This window comes from Puma concolor, chromosome D2 (assembly GCF_028749965.1).
Source record: "Puma concolor isolate L17-30 chromosome D2, mPumCon1.1.hap2, whole genome shotgun sequence".
Lineage (NCBI taxonomy): Eukaryota > Metazoa > Chordata > Mammalia > Carnivora > Felidae > Puma > Puma concolor.
The window spans coordinates 69,658,125-69,672,593 of record NC_141677.1 but is presented as its reverse complement, the minus strand read 5'-3'; the positions used below and the strand labels follow the sequence as shown (position 1 = coordinate 69,672,593).

Below are 14,469 nucleotides of genomic sequence, written 5' to 3'. Positions count from 1 at the left end.
AATTTGCCACAGAGGAGAGGAGAGCTCCAGATGTGAGCATGGACACAAAGCTCAACAAAGCTGTCTGGGCCAGAGAGTAAGAAATGCCCCCATACCATAGCCCTGTAGGGTTGTCCAGAAAAAGTAATGAGGATGAAGGGTCACCAAGCAAACTTTACACATTAGTTACCTATGTACCAGTCACCAGTTTCAAAAATCAATGTGGATGATAACTAACCCTGATTGTCAAATAAAGTTATGAAACTGCCAGAGGGGAGGGGTTGGGGGATAAGCAAAACGGGTGAAGAGGAGTGGAACGTGTAGGCTTCCAGGTATGGAATAAATAAGTCGCAAGGATGGAAGTCACAGGGAATAGAGTCAATGATATTGTAGCAGCATTGTATGGTAATAGATGGTAGTTACACTTGTGGTGAGCATAGCCTAATGCATAGAGGTGTCCAATGACTGTGTTGTGCACCTGAAACTAACCTAACATCATGTGCCAAGTGTACTTCAGTTTAAAATACATACATACATACATACATACATACATACATACATACATAACAAGGCTAAATTTGTTATGAAACTGCCAAAAAAATTAGCTTAGGGAGGTGCCTGGGTGGCTCACTCGGTTAAGTGTCCGACTTTGGCTCAGGTCATGATCTCACGGTTCATGAGTTCCAGCCCCACGTCGGGCTCTATGCTGACAGCTCAGAGCCTGAAGCCAGTTTCGGATTCTGTGTGTCCCTCTCTCTCTGCTCCTCCGCTGCTCACTCTCTGTCTCTCTCACCTCCAAAAATAAATAAACATTTAAAACAATTATTGAAAACAATTACCTTATGTACACAACAAGTTGCTCTCCATGTAGCCAGGTGTATATCTATTCGCCAAATTCCTTGATAGGGAGAGATTTAAACATTGTTCTGGCTTCAACTAGCTTCACATAAGCTCCTAGTCCTGATTACATTCTGCATGTGGTAATGCAGGTTGGCCCCTGCTGAAGTAGGAGCCAAAATCCAGTCCAGGCTTCACTTTCCAAGCCAAGAACAGCTGCTCCAGGTTCCGTCTCCAAAAAGAAGGGGTACGTTTTTTTGTACTTCACACAAAGGCGCTGCATAGACCAGCAGCAGCCCCGGTCTGGGCCACAGTCCTGCTCTCTCATCATGGGCATTCCTTGGCCCTTGGATCCACTTTCTGGTTTCGTGTGGGCCCACACCAGTTCCTTTCCGGAGTCCTGGGGGTTCTCAGGCACCACTCTGTTTACACTTGAAGGTGATATTTTCCTGTTAAAAGAGCTTGTCACCATTAACACACACACAAAAATTCCCTCCTGCTCCCCCCATCTCTTTGTTGTAGTATATCTGCCCTACCTCTGCCCTTCCCATGCACTGTTCCCTCAGCCTAGAATAAGCTGTCCTCCTGTGGTGGAATCTACCTTGTGTTTCAAGTATTGGCCTAAACATCAACTCTTTAGAGGGGCCTTCCCAGCCCCCCTAATTCCAGGGGGGCTCATCCTCATCCACACTTTCTGTCACTTTATGCCACTTGTGATAAGTGCCATGTAATACACAAAAATAATTTATAATCATATACTGATTATTTTCTGTCTTATGCTTTAAACTCTAAACTCTCTGAGAAAAGCAGCCATGTCTGTTCTATTCACCAAGTAACACTGTATTTCTAGAACATTCCCGGGGACAGCCTTCACTTTTGTATTTATGGAAGAATGAATGAATGAATGAATGTTGAAGTTACTCTTCCTCAAGAAATCTTCCCTAGGCTGCACTGTACCCACTTCTAAGGCAGTTCATTCTCCTTGGATATATGAGACTTAACTCCCACAAACAGGCAACCAAGCTCCAGAAGAGCTTTCCCACTATGTCAGTCAGGCCCAGTTGGGAAAACAAAGCACTCTAAGTTGTACGGAGATAAGAGTTTATTAAAGAAATTAGAATCTACGCAAACATGGGAGGAACTGGGAAAACGAATGTCTGGAAGGGGGAATCAGAAAAACCAGAGAAATGGTTACTCACCAGTCACCTAACGTGCACTTGCATCAGGTGGACAAGTTGGAGCAAACAGGATGTTCAAGAGGCCAAGTCCACCTGGCCACTGAAAAGGACCCAGAAGGGGGAATTCGTGGAAAATCCGTGGAGCTGCTGCCTTTGTGGCTCAATGGCAGGCAGCCAGCAGTGGGCCTAGGTCCGCTGATGGTCGGAGAGGCCAGCAATCAATAAGATGAGCTAGGTATAGAGTGAGAACATGGCCAAGTCAGGATCCACAAGGCCTTGGGGTGTCCATCTGTCACCAGGGACAACCACAACCACCCTCCAAGAGGAATGCTCTCTCTCCACTGCCACCTTTCAAATCCACGCAAAGTACTCCTGGGCCAGAACCCCACAGTGAAGGGGACTCAGGAAACATGACTCCAACTTTGGCCAGGCTAACAAGACACTACTCAGCAAACCCACCTGGCCCTGTCAATGCCACTACTTCTCTGACCACGTCTCTGAGGGACCTGCTGACCTGGATGGCCCAGTCCTGCCCACACAATGACCAACATCCTTTTCTGCCCCTTATGACTGGCTTCCACAGCCTCTGTGACCAAGTTCCACCAAGATTTCCCTTGAGTCTGCAGGTAACCCAGTCTGCCTGAGCCCCACTAGGAGCAGGAGGTGTTTAGCCCATTCCTGTGGTTTGGAGAAGGAGCAATGTCTTCTGGGTAGAGTGCCTCAGAAAAGACTGAAGTAAAGGAATATACTCTCTTAGGGAAGACATGATCTTTTCCTATTTCCTCATCGGAACTGCCCCTTAGCTGCACCAGGTAATCAAGGATTAAATCCACACTTCTGCACTAATCACAGGTTTTCCTGGTCTGTTTGAACACCCTCTGTTCCTTCTAAAGTCTAACTGACCCTCCCAACTCCACTCTCACAAGGAGGTCAGGTTCCCACTCACAGGAAAAGCCAGATAAACCAAACACAGCATCTGTCTGGTGCTTTCTCCTGCTCATCTGCACATCACTCCTGAGCCCTAGGACGGAAGGGATTTTGCTACCTGTTCATCAGCCCTGCCCTTCAGCTATTGGGCACAGGCTCTGCTCTTCCTGCCTGGCCTCCCTGAGGCCACATGCGACAGCACCCCTGATGCTCGGGAACAAAGGAGAGCTTCCAAGGCAGCAAAGCACCCCACCTCCTCTTTCATTTCCAGGGCAGCTGCCATGACCCCGCTCGTCTTCTCCAGAGGTGACGAGCTGTCTGGCTCAGTCCATCATCCCACCACTCCAGAATGTAAATCACAGGAGGTCTCCTGTCTGAGAAAAACAATTAACAAGAAATACTAGGATTACCGTCTGCCACATTCACAAATCCCTCCAGCTCACATTTGTCTCTCCCGACAATTTATGCCTTCACAGTGTCAAGCTGTTCAAATACCCTGTGTTTTCCCTAAACGGACTGACTTGTGGTTCTTGGCACTGTTGGGACCATTTGCTGTAAAGCCAGAGCTATCAGCAGCAATGTCCCATCAGAGGTGCTCGTGCATGGAGAGGGTCAGCATGTTTATCTTCCTTTGTCCCACCAAAGTGAAGGCTCGTGTCCTCTTTCCAGTGAAAGGGAAGAATAAGCTTCCAAACCTTTCTTTTTTTTTTACCACATGGTTTGCACAGACCTTTCTGAGCTACTCCACACGATCGACTCTCCGTGCTCTAAGTCATGAAGACAAGAAACCATCATCACAATGGGTGTGTAACAACCCAGTGTTTCCCAACCAGTGGTGACTTTGACTCCCTAGGGGACATTTGGCAATGTCTGGAGAAATCATTGACTGTTACAACTACAAAGTTGGGAGTGGGAGTTCCTTCCATTGGCATCCGATGGGTGTAGGGGCCAGAGAGGCTGCTAAACATCCTACAATGCACAGGACACCTCCCTCCACCTACAACAAGGAATTGCCTTCCACAACATGTCTTTAGTGTTGGAATTGAGAAACATCACCAATAACCCAATGTGGGCTGGCTTCTCTCACATTCTGCTTTATGTATCAGAAAGCCTTGCCTCAAAGCAAGATGGCATTTGGAGGGGAATGAGAGACAAAGACCCAAGTTAGATGGCTCACTGCTTCCTGATCTCTCTTATACCTCCAAGAAACTTCGATCTCAGAGCCTGATTGGGCAGAAAGAACTTTGTACCAAAAACAAGCTATGCACATTTGGCCAGTCATCCCCTGGAGGTTCAGGTTCCTTATGTACATAATGTGGCCATGAGACTTCCCTGCCTGGCTTGCCAGGTTACTGTAGCACTCACGAGAGGTGCTATATTAAAAAGTTCACTGAAGCTCCAGCCATTCTAGGCATTTTAAGTGCTAGTTAGGAGAATGCATTGTGGTAACGATGAAGTGAAAGGAAGCATTGTTAGCAGCTGGCACGAGAACTGTTGAAAAGAATTCTCTTTTCTTCTCCCTCTTCCTCTTGGTTCTTTGAAACACACGTTCACTAGCACACACACACACGGACACACACACACACACACACACACACACACAATTGATGAGTATACTTAAAGCAGAAGAATCATAAAGCTTTTAGAGGAGAGCTATGAAATAGCACTGCAGAGGACCAAGAGCCAGATGTGTTGTTCCTCACTGGACAAACTCGGCTGGACCTAGATGGGGTGAAGAACTCCATGGAGTGACGTGGATATCTTAACACAGTGATGCCCACTTTCCCATTTGAGCTTTTTTGGGGTGATTGTAGTGTGAATCCACCTACTAGCCTGTCCTCAAATTCTCATAAATGCTTTGAGAAAGTGTGTGTGTGTGTGTGTGTGTGTGTGTGTGAAAATCAAGTGCTGAGTTTCACAGCTGAATCAACACAACATGGGGCAGAGGCTCGTGAACATAGGAAAAGCCATGAGCATGTAAGTCATTCCCTACACACACACACACACACACACACACACACACACACACACACACTCATTTGCTCACTGTCATAGAAACCTTGACAAAAATCATAGGAATTTAAGGAGGAAGGCGTTTGAATTAAGGATGCCCAGATCAAAGCAGGGACAGGAAAGCACTGTGCTCAATTCTAGGTGTATTGCTGATGTTAGAGTAAGATTTTTTTTGTGCATTTTTAAAGTTATCCTGCATTCCTAGCTAGGCCATGGCACACATTTCTGGTTCACCAACTCCCTACCACCAGGTGCTATGGATAGGTCACTGCAGAGATGCCAGTCACAAAATCTTTCAAAGCATATTGAACCAACAGTGTCACATGGGTTTTGTCAGTGCAGAGATCCTCTCCCTCCCTGAAGAAGAAATGAAAGAATTCTGGAAACTCAAGTTTGCTTTCTGTCTCCAACCAGCCTTGGATGGACCTGATGATATTTGTGATTTTGTCTAAGGAGCCATTGTTGGTCTTAATTGGAGGGCAGCCAAGATGGCCTTTAAGGAAAAAAAAGTTTTTAAAAGATCAACATTCATTAGTTTGGTTCTACATTAAGTGAAGCACATGTGGTGAAGGGAATAATTAGTGAAGTTAATTGCAGCTTCTCAGAGAACCAAGGGGAATCCACCGAAATGTCCTGACATTCATGCAGAGCAATATGTTCAGTGCTCCTGTAACTAATTGCAATTAGCAAGTGAGAGAACATACGTACAGTCTCTATGTGTAATTAATCACACGCCTTTATCACAGTAGACACAGGCTGCTGAGTGACAGGAGACACCTGCCTTGTGCTGTGTCTCTGCACTCCTGGGTTAATTCCCGCTGTACTTCTTACCTTCTTTGCACCTGTTTTGTGCCTCTTGCTTATCCAAGTCCTGCCTCTGTGGGGCAAGATTTCTCAGCTATCTCCCCACTAAAATACATATTTATAATCTTCCTGGCATAAAGGAGGTGCTCAGTAACTATTTGATTAATGAATGAGCAAATGAATGAAAAGCTGGAAGAGACTTTCTCCCCGTTATGTAGATTACAGTGGCCAAAGGCTGACTTTGAGAATACAGGGTGCAGACAAGGAGATTTCAAATGAAGGGACCAGGATGAGGCTGCTTGTCTAGAGGCAGTAGCTCCCAGGATGCTTGGGTTAAGTGAACAAGATGTCCTTGAAGATAGTCCCCTCCTGTGTTTTCTGGCACCATCTTCTCAAGCATGACTTTGAATGGACAAATGCTGACTTTCCCGTTTCTACCATTTTTTGCCCCCAAATCATCTTTAAACCTCCCCACCACCAAGAAAAATGTGATCCACTCATATGTAAAATATAGATAATTGCTTCTTCATTGATCTTGTAAATCTAAGATTAACAAAGAAGGTAATGCACTGGAAAAAGATTGCATCTTGACTCTTTGACACCTGAAGACATGAGAAATTATTTTAGTTTTGAAGTGTATAAAATTGTAGATATGGAAGAGGTGAGCTTGGAACCAGCATTTGTCTGACTCCTATAACTTCAGGAATCTCATATGACAAACAAAATCTTCTAATTTTCTACCAGTCAAGTGACACTTTTATTATTTTGAGCTACCCTAGAACCTCAAAAAAGTTGTGACTACTTAATTTGTTACAACAGAAGCTATAATAAAGAGATCCCCAAATTCAGTGGCTTGGAGTACTTAGAAGTTCATTGCTTTCTCATTTGCGAGGCCAGGGCAAGTAGCCAGTAATACTCCATGGAGTTATCTGGAAAAGCAGACAAGCAGGGAGTTTCTGTTATCCTCAACAATCCCTTCCAAGGTTGCCTGGCATTGCCTTTCCAGACAGAGGGGAGGAAAGAGTGAAAATTCATAGCAAGGGATTTCCTTTAAGCAAGGGACACAGAAGGTGCACCCATCACTTTTGCTCAAGTTCCAGTAGGGAAAACTCAGTGACACCAAGTTGCAAGTGACACTGGGACATGCCACCTTTCTCCAAGTATACTTTCTTATGTCCAGGAAGAAGGGAGGATAAAGTAGGGTGGGAAACGGATACCAAAAAAAGAGAGGTCTTAAGATACTTCATAAAAGTAGTTCTATCTCCATCATTTCCATTACATAGAGACACATATCACATGGCGCATACTTAGCATTACTCCACTGTATCATGAGCTCTTTGAGGCAAGGACGGACACAGTGCCTACCACACAGTGCCCAAGGAAACGTCTGGGCGTGAATGATTAAATGGATTAATGAATTGATCAAATAACACCTAGATCCCTCCAGCCTTGTTTGGAGGACATATTTCTAAACATCTGACACTTCTTCTCTTGCTATGCTTCCTCTGCCTCTGAATAAATGAGGCCCAGAGTCTAATAATCCAGCAATCCCTTAAAGATTCACTCACTCTGGAGGTTTCTGGACTCCACCCACTCTCCATTCAACTGGTCCCTGCGCCCTGGAGTCGCTAAAGCCTCACTCTCTTCTCAGCTCTATTGACACTTGACCTTACCTAGAAAATCCTGTGATGACAGAAATCCTGGGAACACTTTAATTATTAGTATCAAAAGAAAATCAATACAAAACAACACACAAAAAGGCCCGACATCAAACACAAGAGGAGAAAAAAAGAAAAGGACGTTTATTGGGTACCTATTGCATTGAATGTGATAAACATCAAGATAAATCCTGAGTACCCAGAACATTCACACCCTCCTGAGGAGGCAGTTATTATTGTCTCCAACTTGCAGATGAGAAAATGAGGGTTCAGAAAGGCTGATAACTTTCCCACGGTCACCAATTAGTAAGAGACACAGCAGAATTCAGACCCAGAATTATCCAAATGAACCAGCTCGATTCCCGCTGAAGAAAACCACTCACTGAAAAGCCAGCAAACCCAGGACTCATTTCTGAGTTGACCTAAGTAACAGTGACTCATCACATTCACTTAGGGCTAAAGACAAAAAAAAATGCCCCTGCAAAAATGGCCTAAGCAGAGCATAATAAGAGACCTTTGCTTCAGTCTTGTAGAGGGAATTTTATTAAAAGGATGGAGATACCACATAAACCCTCCTCAAAGTCATCAGAGCCTTTAGACCAGGGGACTTTGAGAACACATCAGTGCAGAGCACAAACAAGACAAGATGTTCTTTAGCAATCAACCCAAGAGTGACAGGTGGCATCTTCCCAGCTGGGGGGGACACCCTTCAGGAAGCAGACAGTCTGATTATTTTAAAAGAAAGCCAGCCAGGCTGAGTAACAAATCTTGTTCCTTTCTTACTTAGTTAGGAAACTACTATTTTTTTTTTTTTTTTTTTTTTTTTTTTTTTTTTTCAGAAATTCCCATGGCACAGGATAGCTGACGAGAATGAGAAGGCATGAAACAAAGTCGCATCTCCCTGGGTAATTAGAAGTAACTCCTAATGCCAACATTTGCATATTATCCTCAAATGTAAGTGTAATAGCGCTGAAAATAAGGAAAAGGGAAACAACATGTGGCACTGAGTCTACTGGGCTTAGGTCTGATGACCCAATGCCACACTAGTCTGTCAAGGCATCTTCTGCCTTCTAAGGCTGGATTAGGGATGACAAATATCTGACACACGTGCTTCACTCCTACACTCTTAGACATAATTTATGAATTTTAACCAAACTTTCAAATCAACATATTTATCCCTCAACCACTAACAATCATTCTGCATTGGCCAAAAAAAACAAAAAAAACAAAAACAAAAACAAAAAACAAAATAAAACAAAAACCTAACTGTCACCTTTTGCCTAAATCAACTTCTTCATAAAGTATCTCTGATTAAGGGGAGCCAGAACAGCCCTAGGGAGCAGGGAAGACTGAGAAAGTGCAAGGGAAGGGAAAAGCTATCCTCCTACAGTTTGGTCAACAGCTGCAAAGCCTTCTGGGAAATGGCCATAATTCCAAACCTCTAAGGAAAATCCAAAAAACAGCCACAAGGTTTTCCCCCAAGATTGTCTAGAAGATAAATGACATCAAGAATATGTCCTAAAGCATTTGAAACTTTGAGAAACCAGAGAGAATTATCACAATGTTTACATTCTCCTAAAACCATTTCTAACCCACCCAAGACAGACTGATGACAAGCTTAGTCTCTTTTTCTTAACTAAAGGACTCCCTTGGCCCAACAGTTTCCTCCTACACATGTTAATCCCATTCACAGAGTTCTGATTTCTAAATGGCAGCTGAGTCACATTTTGCTTCTAATCAATTTATCTGTCAGGAAGCCAACACGTTTTAGAGAGGCCATGTGACAACAGCATTTGAAAAAATATATATTAAAACTTATCAAAATGCCCCTTTAACCTAATGACCAAATCTGTACTAATCCCCAACCGTCTAACTTTCTACTTTAAGTGTGATCCTTAAATCAGCATCATTAGCATCACTAAGTGCTCGTTAGAAATGCAGAATTTCAGCTCTACCAGAAGCCAGCTGAATTAGAATCTGCATTTTACAAGATCCTCAGGGGATTCTGATGCACTTTAAGTCCGAGAAGCACCCAACTAGAACAGAGACCATTTTGTCTCAAATGTTTAATTGTTCTGTTTCCAAAGCTTACTGACTCTTGTGTATCACAGTGTGCTGACTGGTTTGTTACCCAGCCACAGAGACTAAATGTGCAAATGTGAAAGAAAAACTATAGCAGGAAATCAGTATTAGTAACAAGAGAAAAGGAACAAGAGGATAAGAAGAAAAAGTGATGAACACACAAAGAAGCATACAACACACATACACACTTTATTATCAGACAGTACTATCACAGAGCTCCTTATGAGCATCCTGATTTTGGTGAAGTACCCACACAATATCGTCAAAACAAATATTGATGAGCCCCTGCTGATTAAATCAAGTTTGCCTATGGTCAGCCTCATTTTTAAGGAGCTAAGACAGTTATTTTCAAGTTCTAAAAGAATGTCATTAACTAGAACACAAGTCATTTGATACATGTTAAATGTATACTAAACGAATTTTCTAGAAATCTAAAGTTGGCCACTTTCTTTTGGGATAACTGGGACCTTACAATACACACACACACACACACACCAATGAGTAAGCAAAAAAAAATTTTTAATGACCTGAAAAGTGTTAAATGATCTAAGTAAAAATAAGGAAGAAAACTAGGAGGGAAAAAAGTAATGGAAAACTAGGAGGGAAAAAAGTGAAAAAATAAAAAGCCTGTAATCAGCTTTTGTTACTACATGCTGATCTAAATTTATGAAAGAATATGATAATCATATTTCTTTTTTTATCATATTTCTTTTTTTTAATGTTTATTTATGTATTTTTAGAGAGAGAGAGTATGTGCACAAGCAGGGGAGGGGCAGAGAGAGAGGGAGGGAGACAACCCCAAGCAGGCTCTGGGCTGTCAGCACAGAGCCCAGTGTCAGGCTAGATCGCATGAATCATGAGATCATGACCTGAGCCAAAATCAAAAGAGTTGGACACTTAACAAACTGAGCCACCCAAGCACCCCAATAATCATATTTATTAAATAGCTACATACTACAGACCCTCATTGGATATTTCTCTGTGTTCTATGGCTTCTCATTTGAAGATTAGGAGGGCTCAAACTCACAGACACCAGTCATTATGGATCCACAAGTCTCCAGAAAGAGTTTCAAGGTCTCAGTTCTATGTGATTTTGGTGCAAGCTCTGCCTGGGCCCAAATCTCAGAAATGGGATGCACACATACACGTGCACATGCACAGTCCTACACGCAGAAGCACAAGCTTTGCTATCTTAGTCTCCTTGGACTTCCGGTCACCCTTTGAGGATGGGCCTTTGCAACCAGGGAACTAGCTCTCCTTCTCAGTTCTGTCCTATTCTCTAGAGGCACAAAGGCCTCTTTGGCAAGACATGACTCTTGCCTCCAAGACATATGGAACACGCACAATAGAGCCACATTTAAGGTAGTCTGGGAACACTGAAGAGGCAAATAATTTATCCTTCCTGGGGTGTGGGAAAGACGTGGGTCTGAGATTGTATGACTCTGCCATCTTTTTTTTTTATATTGAATGGTAATCGATATGCAATATCCTATTAGTTTCAGGTATATATCTTAGTAATTCAATATTTTATACACTATGAAGTTATCTTCATAAGTCTAGTTACCATTTGTCACCATACAAAGTTATTACAATGTTATTGATTATGTTCCCTATGCTGTTCATTCCATCCCTATGACTTATTTATTTTATAACTGAAAGTTTGTACCTTGTAATACCCTTCAACTATCTTTAAATCAAACATTGACAGTATTTTTTATGCTCCAGGGTTAAAGAGTAACTCAGTCAATATATGCTCTCAAAAGCTTCTCTTCAAGTAAGTACTTACTTTTGCTTTGTCCTCAAAGAAAACAAACGCCAAGGTAATAAGAAACAAAAACTTAATTTTCAATTAAGCCAAAAGATACTTTAAGTCCAAACAATAGGATATGAAGATTGAAAGCTGGTGAAGGCTAGATCAGCCAGAGTCCCAACAGAAATCAGATAGATCACACAAATAGGGCTATTGAGTTTTTTTAAGGAGTAATTTACAAAGGCATCTACTAGGTTAAGAGAAGACATTAAATACAAAATCAACTCAAAATGGGTCATAGAGAAAAGCTAAACCTATGGAAGAAAATCTACTAAAGAAAACATAAGACAAAATCTTTGGGACCTTGAGTTCAGCAAATCTCTTAAATTAGACGAAATGGACAAGGAATAAAAGAAAAACTGACAAACTGAACTTAATAAAAAAATTTCTTCAAAATGTACATTTTGCACTCCACTCTCAGAAATTCTGGTTTAATAGCTCTATGGTGATGCCCAGAAATCCTTATTTAGCAAGATCTTTGGGTGGTTCTGATGCAGGTGAGCCCCAGAACATGCTTCCTATCCCTAGTCTGGTGTTTCTCAAAGATGGACCAGCCACTCTGCCCCCTGGCCCCTGCCAAGAAGCTGATCTCTCATAGTCACTTCCAGTCAGATGAATTTCAACACCATTTGTTTTACATCTCTGAACCTCGGTTTTCCCATCTTCATAATAAAAATAATAAAACCTAACTCTAAGAGTTTGGGAAGTATTAAATAAAATAGAATATATGAGAATGCTTTGTATTGCGTCTGGCCCACAACAGATGCTCAGAGGACTATTTCCAGCCCATCTTTTTTCCCTGATTGGCTAGGCATATCTTATCCTATACCTTATGATATTCTCATTTTTAATCCTTGTGTGACTGTATTTTTAATCCACATGTTTATGATCTAGGTCCCTGAGGGCCACCTCCTTCAAGGCACAAATATGGTTTGTATGTGGCCTCCGTATGAGAGAATGCATATTATGGTCATGTATCTTAACTCATTGATTATAAAAAATGCTACTATAAACTGCCCATCCATCCATATGCCCCAGGAGCCTGACTGAAATTCCTCCATCACCAATTAGTTCCTCAAGTTGAGCCAAAGTTGCAAATGGGAAAATACCCATGGTGGAAAGGGGTGGGTGGTCATTCTCAATCTTCTCTACCTAATGAAGGAGTCTTTTGTCCTTTGCTGGCTTCTTCTTCACAAAGCTAGAGATCCAGATCAGGGAAACATTGAGGAGGCAGGAGGGAACAAGAGATTAGGTACATAGATTTAAGAAGGGGAAGAGGTCGAAGTCTAGATCCAATGAAAGGAAGATTAAGTCATAAGGGGGAGTTGGGCACCTAAGAGGCAATTTAAGACTGAGGGTAATGTGGTCCCTGTGATCAGCCCAGGACAACACAGAGTCCTGGGAAGAGATGGGGGTAATTGGTAGGTGGTAGGTGTAGTAGGAAGGGGAGGGAGAGGCTCTAGGAAGCCCACCATGCTGCAGAGACACCCATCCATTTGCCCCTTCCCCTAACAGCCACTCAGGTGGCTCTGGCTCCTCCCAGACTCTGAGCAGCAGCTCCATGTGGGTATTCTCATGGTGCCTCCTCCCGCCAAGGCAAGAGGGCATCTGCATGGAAATTTGGAAGCTTCCATCCTAGCACGCATGAGAGGAGTCGGCCATCGGGACATCTAGTTCCCTCTGAGGTCAGTGCTCATGTCAGCATGAGCCTTTCTTCATGTTCTCTGAGCTCAGAAACCAGGGTATGGAAAAACTCACAGGCTGTGTTCTAGCTGGAGAAAAGTGAATCGTGGTATTTTCCAGAAAACTCTGCCAGGACCTTCAGGCCTGTGGGTACCAGCTGGGTCACATAAGTGGCATTCCCCCACCCCACAGTCTCACCATATGCTCACAGCCTCAGTGAAGAATGGCACTGAGCAGAAAGGATGAGGTCTTTGTTCAGGCTTTTGCAGGAACCAGATTTCTGTGATGAGGAAATGCATACCCTTCTACATCTGAAAGTCAACCTCTCTAGAGGCTTCTCCTACTCAATGCCAGCCCCTGAATCCATGGCTCTTTTGACCCCTGCCAATGGCTATAACTCTGTCCACATGAGGGCTGAAGGTCAGGGCAGCTCATCGCAGAGGAGGTCCATGGGGCATTGCAGGAGAGTTCACTGCTGGTCATGCAACATAATCCAATTCTCTATTCCTTATTATATTTGCATGTATAAGATATTTTTGTTTAATATTAATACACTGTGAAGGATACCTGCTTGCTGCTAAGGGATACAAAGCTAAATAAGCATAGTCTCTGCTCATATTCCAAGTACAGATTTTTAGGGAGGTTAATAAATAATTTACTGACCAAGTGCTAGACATCTCATTATGTTGTAGTTTTAAATCTTTCATACATATAAATATATACGCATATATATGAATATATATAGTTATATGCTTATTCAAATTTCTTTTTTACATGTATGGACATATGTATCATTTCTACATATAAATATATTTTATACTTACACATATCTTATAAATAACAGATGCATTTATGTATGTGTCTTCATATGTATAAAACATATATTTGTGTTTTGGAAATGACAATGGCCTTTTTTTCCTCATAATAACAGGAATAAAGGAGTAATTAAGGGTACAGGATTTAAAGTCAAGCTGCCTCTGACCTTGGGCAAGTTACTTATTTGTTAAAAGAAACGAGTCATGCAATTCCAAGAAGGCACAGAGAAGGAAATGAGAATAAACCCATCACCCCAAAGTAAAACAGTTAATATTTTGCTAAATACAATTCATGAGTATTTTCTATACAATTCACTTCCCTGCTTTTACAAAATGACATATTCTACTTAGTGTTCATATCTGACTTTTCTCGCCGACGTGGAGCAGTCATCCTTATGAGTCAGTACACAGAGAACCCTACCATCTTTTTAATGGTTTCACAGTGGTTCACAGTCTGTAAATCATGATATTGTCTCCTCTCCTCTATTTCTAATAGAGTTGGCACATCTGGAAAAAACGCTACCAAATAACAGTTGTGACAATGACTAAAATACCCTACCTCCCTTAGGGTATTTCTGGTCATTTACATCTTTTCCCATTTGGGGGTGAAATACTCACAAAGCCCTGACTTTAATGGGAGTTTTACCACCGAGCTGAGGCCAGCCATGGATTATAAATACATA

At 42.3% G+C, this 14,469-nt stretch overlaps 1 long non-coding RNA gene across 1 annotated transcript in view; it reads right to left on the bottom strand.

Moving 5' to 3' along the window:
* Nucleotides 1-749: 749 nt before the first annotated feature.
* The window catches only part of LOC147576165 (uncharacterized), a 41,142-nt gene continuing 27,422 nt past the window's right edge, over nucleotides 750-14,469 (bottom strand). Inside the window, exons 4-6 of the long non-coding RNA XR_015241830.1 lie at nucleotides 3,040-3,295; nucleotides 2,016-2,225; nucleotides 750-1,247 (exon numbers count right to left, since the gene is read on the bottom strand). This is a non-coding gene — a long non-coding RNA (uncharacterized LOC147576165). The remainder of the gene's footprint in view (nucleotides 1,248-2,015; nucleotides 2,226-3,039; nucleotides 3,296-14,469) is intronic.